The sequence below is a fragment of the Chenopodium quinoa genome, unplaced genomic scaffold (genome assembly GCF_001683475.1).
Source record: "Chenopodium quinoa cultivar QQ74 unplaced genomic scaffold, ASM168347v1, whole genome shotgun sequence".
In the NCBI taxonomy this organism is placed as follows: Eukaryota; Viridiplantae; Streptophyta; class Magnoliopsida; order Caryophyllales; family Amaranthaceae; genus Chenopodium; species Chenopodium quinoa.
This window is the reverse complement of record NW_018742914.1, coordinates 4,669,961-4,675,823: the sequence shown is the minus strand read 5'-3', so window position 1 is coordinate 4,675,823 and position 5,863 is coordinate 4,669,961. Positions and strand designations below refer to the sequence as shown.

The 5,863-nt window shown below is 36.3% G+C and overlaps 1 long non-coding RNA gene across 3 annotated transcripts; it reads left to right on the top strand.

The window, feature by feature from the left end:
- The first annotated feature begins 1,809 nt into the window (after positions 1 to 1,809).
- On the top strand, positions 1,810 to 5,863 carry LOC110727954. 3 transcript variants are annotated; one of them, XR_002512607.1, is made up of 5 exons: positions 1,810 to 2,010; positions 2,842 to 3,008; positions 4,460 to 4,631; positions 4,777 to 5,107; positions 5,261 to 5,863. It is a non-coding gene; the product is annotated as an uncharacterized LOC110727954 (long non-coding RNA). The 3 variants fall into 3 exon arrangements; XR_002512606.1 differs by adding an exon at positions 4,197 to 4,290 and having other exon boundaries at positions 1,810 to 3,008; XR_002512605.1 differs by having other exon boundaries at positions 1,810 to 3,008.

The following is a 5,863-nucleotide window of genomic DNA, read 5'->3' as shown; positions in this document are numbered from 1 at the left end:
ATGTTGACCAAAATTGCACGATTTTCCGCGCAAATTGGGCAGTTAATTTTTCAGTAAAATTACGCGGAAAATTATAACTGACGGTTGAAGGGTATCAAAATTACTATTTTGCCCCTAGGAAGCATCAAAGTCAATTTTGTCACCTAATATGGTCGGATAGTCGATTTGAAGGTGTGAATCATCTGCGGCCCACGTTCGGGGATAATCGAACCATCATACACTTGCAAATTTCAGCGATTACAGTAGTTGTCGGCTTTCCTCAAGCATGGAAAACGTTATAGGTGGATTTTTCTTCAAGTATAGAAAACCGCCAAGTCGGCTTTCCTCAAGCATGGAAAGCGTTATCGGTGGATTTTTCTTTAAGTATAGAAAACCGCCAAGTCGTCTTTCCTCAAGCATGCATGGAAAGCATTATCGGTAGATTTCTTCAAGCATAGAATGACACCAAATTCATCCGTCGACTTTCCTCAAGCATGGAAAGTATCATCCGGTAGGTTTCTTCAGGCTTAGAAAGCTACCAAATTCCTCAGTCGGCTTGGAAAGCGTTTCAACAAACGTCATCCGGTGGATTCCTTCAAGCATAGGAAGCTGCCAAACTCATTTGTCACCGATACACTGGTACCAGATACGTATACTATCTTTTTACTCTTTTATCTATGGAATTAACATTTTCCTGCAGGTATCGGCGTATACAGAGTGATTTAGGATCGCAGAACGTCTTAAATCATTCTCCGTCCTCATCGGCTACTTTGACTATCGTTTTCGAAACTGACGTTTCTACAAACTCAGTCAAAGTGGGGGGCTTCTATAGACACCTAAAAATGTCTCCCCAAAACCAAACCCGATGATGAACAACCTTTCACCGCCACTATTGATCGGGTTCAGTATTTAATCCCAAGAGTGCTTAAAAAATTGTGTTTAATTAAATTCAGTTTTTTGAATAGTCCATTGATCAATCTTGATGTTTAGTCAAAGCATAGTTTTTAATTTTAGCCCAAATCTTTTTAATTTTATTGTTTTATTATTTATTTTGACCCAAACTTTTTATTTTTTTTACTTATTTTCTTATTTTAGCCCAAATAATAATAAAAAAAGAAGAACTGGCCCGAAATTATCAATCGGCACTTAAATTGCTAAACGAAATTAGGGTTAAAAATGAATTTAGATGGAAACTCCCGCGTCACGGCAACAGTCCACCGTGTCACGGGAAACTTTCCCGTCTGACGGTGGGGTTCCCCGTGACACGGGACACCTGCCGTGACACGGGGGCTTCCGTGTCCTTTCCGCGTAAACCCTTAACTCGCTTTCTTCCCCCGTTCACTAAATATTTCCCGCGTCACACAAAAGTACACCGTGTCATGGGAATATTTCCCGTCTGACGGTGGGATTTCCCGTGTCGCGGTATACTTTTTTAGGGTTTTATCATTTTAGGGTTCCGTGTGTTCCCTCAGCACATTTTTTCTATAAATACCCCCTCATTTATGATGTAAGGGGCATTAATTAATTCTCTTTCTCTCCTCTATGCTCTAGCCTAAACACTAGCCTACCCTTCTTCTTTCAAAATTCCTTCTTCAAGCGCTCCCAGGAGTCCATACTTTACTCGTGGTTCTGTCCTTAAGCACCGAGTTAGTGGCACCGGTTTTTAAGAACCGGTGGCAAAAAAAATTATGCGGAATTAATATAAAAGAAATGCCACCGGTTCAAGCCAAACCGGTGCCAAATTAGTGAAATGGCACCGGTTTGAACCGGTGACAATTCATTAATGTAAAAAAAAAACCGCCCCTCTTGTTTCTTTCTCTTTCCTCAATCTCGAGTTCTCTCTTTCTCTTCTTTCTCCTGTCTCCTCAACTAAGATCTCCCTCTTCTCTCTCTCTTTCCTCTCTCCTCAACTAGATCTAGGGTTTCGGATTTCTACTACACCTCACCCTCGTACAGCTGTTTTTCCGGTGGACGTCCCGATCAAGTCCGAAACAAGGTTCTCTATTCCGGCGGCTTCAACAGTTCAACACGGTTGGTAGTACTGTAGCATCGTTTATTCCAGGCAATTCGCTTCTACAAATTCAATTTCTTAACAATTTTGGGTAAAATTAGTCTATAAATTTATATAATCAACTATAGGAGTTGATTGATATAACATGCAAGGTAGAAAAACCAATTTTTTTTGCCGAATTATTCAAAATGTGAGCCTTTATTGGAGTCGATTGAGATAATCAATTAATCCTATCACACTATATTTGGTTCGGTTTCTCTGTTTTTTTTTCAATTGTTTTGCGATTCTTTGTTATTGGTTTAATATGATTTTTTTCTTGCTATTTCTATATTAAATTGTTGTTTTATTTTCGATTTTATTGTGATTTTTATTGCAATTTTCTGGCAATTTTGTTGACTGATTATACTCTATGTTTGAATTGAGTATGCAAAGTTAAAAATTTTCCACCCAAGTTGTGTATACTCGTGTTGCTGCAATTCCTTTTTTTTTTTTTTTTTAGAAGTATGATGGTTTATTTTGTTTTTTGGTTTGTTTGGTTATTAATCTGATGGGGTTTTTATATTTGTTGTGGAATTAGTTTTGTTTGTTGGGTTTCGGGGATTGGGATTGATCTGATTGGATTGGGATTTTGTGGGTTTTCATTGAATTATTGTACTTTAATCTTATAATGTGGAACTGTGATGGGTTTTTGAGATATGGTTGATTTTGGATTATGAGCTTAATTTGGGTGTTTTTATTTTTGAGCTTAATTTAAGCTAGTATTGCTCTGCTGGTTTAATTAAAACTACACTACTTCCTGTCTTTGATTAATACACACTCTGAGATCTCTTATCTTTATTTGTTGATGCAAGTGGCTGTCGGAAATGTTATCTATATTGAAGTGAACAATGGGGCAGTTAAGTGGGTGGGAATAAGTGATGTTGTTTCCACGGAGTTCGACCTTGAGGCAAAGGAGTCTTTCCCACTTCCTAAAGGAGAAGTTCACAAAACAAAACAAAAAAAATAGGAAATTGTGCAGGTTTGTGATGTGATTGTTTGGGTGTTTTGGATTTATTTTTGTTCTCCTCTAGCGTAATTTGGGTGTTTTGGATTTTTTTTTGTTCTCCTTCAGCTTAACTTCATTGAGACAAATTATGAGCTTAATTTGGGTGTTTTGGATTTTTTTTGTTCTCATTCAGCTTGGGATTGTTTGGAATGGTTTTGTGAGTATACTAGTATCAAATGTGATTTTGTTTTGTGCGATTATACTAGTATCTATTTTTGTTTTCTGATTTTGTTTAGGATTGTTATGTTAAATGATTGCTTTGTTTGTAGTGATGATGATTTTGCTACTTGGATTTGAAAAAGATCTCGAAAATTGAGTCAAGTAACGCTGAGCACTGTAATAACAAACTTTCTTGTGTCCTTATTGATTTGAATGATAAATAAATTGAGTCAAGTTTTGTGACTTTACTGTTGTGATATACAGATTGGACAATTGTAGATTAGTTCCTGTTCTTAATAGAATGACGACTAACACTATATATGAACAGCTTTACGTCTTTATCATAAAATGTGGAAGTATTAGTTTTAAGCTTGTGTAAATGTGTATTTGATCCCTATTGTGACTTGCCTAGATGGGAGAACCTTAAATTTTGTGCCCCGGGTTTTCACTTAGTTTAGATTATTGGTTTAATTAGGTTTTAGTAGCCTTAGCAGACTTGATAGTAAGTTTTAGGGTTTTAGTACCCATTCCTGTTCTGGGGAACTGTTTGGAGCAACCCTGTTTGATTATCTCCGTTGAGGATTCTTATTTCTTGTTGACACTACTTCACAACTGTTTATTTACCCTTCTGTTCTTGAAGGATGGTTATTTACCCTTCTGTATATAAGTAATACCTTTACTCTCAAACTTGCAATTTTGATTAGAATAATTTTGAAATAAATCCTTGATAAAATGGGTGCTTACATTATTTTGGGAATTCCTATATCCTGTCTAGTTTTTTTTTTTAGTTTGTTACAAATTAAATGTTAATTATAGTTTGCATTAAGGAGAGCTCACACCATTAGTATCTTCTGAAAATGGATGTGTAATATGTAAATTTCTAATATATATGGATTACTGTGATGATCTTTCATCTTGCGTGGAGATGATATGAATAGTTTGAAATATGCTGGCAAAATCTGGAGCTAGGCAATTGAAGGGGACTTTGCTTTACCTTACTAGATTGTGGAATTGACTGAGATATCCTAGAACACGAAAGAGTGCAGTAGAATGAAGTTTGCTACAAATTGAAGGAGACTTTGCTTTACCTTACCAGGTTGTGTGTACATACTAGAAATTTTCTACATGCTGTCTTGATTTGTTTCGTGTCATGATGGGGAATGCTCTCATTCTTATGAAAACGATAGTATTGCTGATTACCTTTCCAGTTTGAGTTGGATACTTGAAGTTTAATATTGAGATTGCTTCGTTGCTGTCTCCTGCAGAGCTCCTGTGGAAAGCAAAATATGGAAGATGAGAGCGCATACATGGCTGAAGTAGAAGATAACTCACAGCCAAATCAGGGGATTTCTCCTGTTTCAGAATTGATCATACAGGAAAATGGAAAATTTGGCAATTCAAGTCAAAATTTAAAAACTCCTGAGAGTGATGTTGCAGGTAAATATACCTATACTGTTGTACATGATGCTGCCTCTAATCAGTTAAACCAATTACATCTCTTTATTTAGTTTCTACTATCTTTTTGCTGTTTAATCTAAAATTTGTGCTCCAAAGTTTTCTTACAGAAAGATTTTCATTGTAGGATCAGATACTGCTGCGTGCAATAGTAACAATGCAATCAATGAAGATCAAAAGGTAGAACAACAAAGTCGTGAGGAGAATGTGACTTTCTACACAGAAGATAATGATATCATGGATGTTAACCCCAATTCTTCAAGAGAAACCATTGATCTGATTGAAGCTCTATATAGACATTCTAATCACAATGTGTGCTTAAATGACGGTGAAAACAGATCAGAGCCCTCTTAACAGTTGGATCTCAGTTTGAGGAGATTCTTTCCTGGTGTTATTGAAAATAATAGTAGTAATGAAAATCAAATGCTGAATCATTTCAACGCATCAGCTTTTACACGGTGAGTTACTTCCTTGCTTCATGATGAGCCATGTGTAATATGATTCTAGGCTGCTACTCAATGATATCGAACATAAAAGCTAGTAAAGAAATTAGTAGCAAAACAGGCTTTTATGGTTTTCAAATTTTCTAAATTATGTTGTTGGTTCTGTAGGCATGTGAACAAGGCATCACATATGTCAAATTCAAATCCAAGTTCTATTTCAAGTCCTTAAGACAAAATAGGCAAACATGTTGATCACTCATCAGACAATGCTCTAGAGAGAAGCTACAGTGCTTAGGATCCTCAGAAATTCCCACTCAAGGACCTGAATATAAATTCAAAGAAGAGCCAGTGGAGGAGGAGAAAATACTTGGCTATGAGAGGAAAATAACAGTTCTATGATATGTCAGAAGATAGCAAAAAGTCTAAGCAAAGAAGTCTTGAAAAAGGGATAGCTTATGTCTTGTTCAAAACAAGGGTATGCCTTATTCTTTGTCTATGCAACCACTGCAGCTTCTGCCTCGAAAGGCTGCTACCTCACATCACAAGGTTGCTGCTGCATGCTTCCATGCTCCTGCCGATGTTCTAATCTACGCTGCTGCTGCTGCTGCTGCTATGCTCTACGCCACTGCTGCTAATCTGCTCTACGCTACTATTGTTATATTATTACAGCCGGTCTGTTTACAATATAAAACTATATTTTGTGATTTTTTTTTTTGAATTAAAATTGTAATGTTACAGCTATATATATTAATGAAATTATAAGTTTATATA